Raw genomic sequence first — 1080 nt, forward strand, 5'->3', positions numbered from 1 at the left:
GCGCTAATTCAACCGGCATCTTACCGCGCTGTTACGTATCTAATACATAACAGTGCCCAAATTATTATACATTTAAAAGTTCAGCTTAAATTATTTGTTACTTACATAGAATATTTGTTTCCATAGAAGCCACACTCATGTATCCTCTCGGAAATGGTTCAAAAGTCGTCAAATCAAAGTTTATGGTGGTTGGCTATCGTCCACAAATACATATAAATATGCACCCTGCATGGCTTTTTACAATGCATGCTTTGGGCGAGCCCAAAAATTCACTTTGCTGTACACCTTTCTTTTGGTCTACACTGTTAATACATTCATTTTTTCATGTGCTAAAAATCGTACTTACCTAAAGGGCTACATGTCCAAAATTATTGCTACGTGTTCCTAATTAATCAATCTTTGTATATTTATTAATTCCTGTAAAATTTTCCCATGTAATATTAATATTAGCACATTTTCCTGCATTGTTTACATATTTTTCTATGCGTTTTGGCATTTCTCTCTCGCAATTGCACCAAGATAACGTCACGCAAAAATTATGCTCATAAATCCTCTCCCATAGGCGCAATCTTGTATTCTGTCATTCTTGCATTTAAGTATTTTAGAAAATTTCGCTTTGATTTTAATCAGGGTTCGGAAACTCTCATTTATGATTATTCGTTATAATTCATTTATGAGATTAATCATGATCGATAATATTTCAAACCTATTTTTGCATTCTTTTATCGCGAGTGAAAAATGCAAACAAATTTATGTTCTCTCACATTCGGAATGCGATCGACAAAAAATTTCCGCTATTTTTCATTCGCGATCGAAAAAGCAAAGGAATTTCCTCTCACTCGAATATGAGAATTCCGAGCATTGCCGATGTCGGCCTCTCATAAATGGGATAAACGATGCAAGTAATCCATTCGCGATCACTCAACAGCTTATCGCGAAAAATTTTAAACGACGTTGTATGGGAGATATTTTTCGCGTTTGTTTTGGGTATGCATTTATTTCGTTATGCATACAGCATACATACATACATCTGTACTTATCGGTTGGAAGGAATGTAGGAATATGCACAAATATAAGAAT

This window comes from Rhagoletis pomonella, unplaced genomic scaffold (assembly GCF_013731165.1).
Source record: "Rhagoletis pomonella isolate Grant_MI unplaced genomic scaffold, Rhpom_1.0 Rhpom_scaffold_00003, whole genome shotgun sequence".
NCBI classification, from domain to species: domain Eukaryota; kingdom Metazoa; phylum Arthropoda; class Insecta; order Diptera; family Tephritidae; genus Rhagoletis; species Rhagoletis pomonella.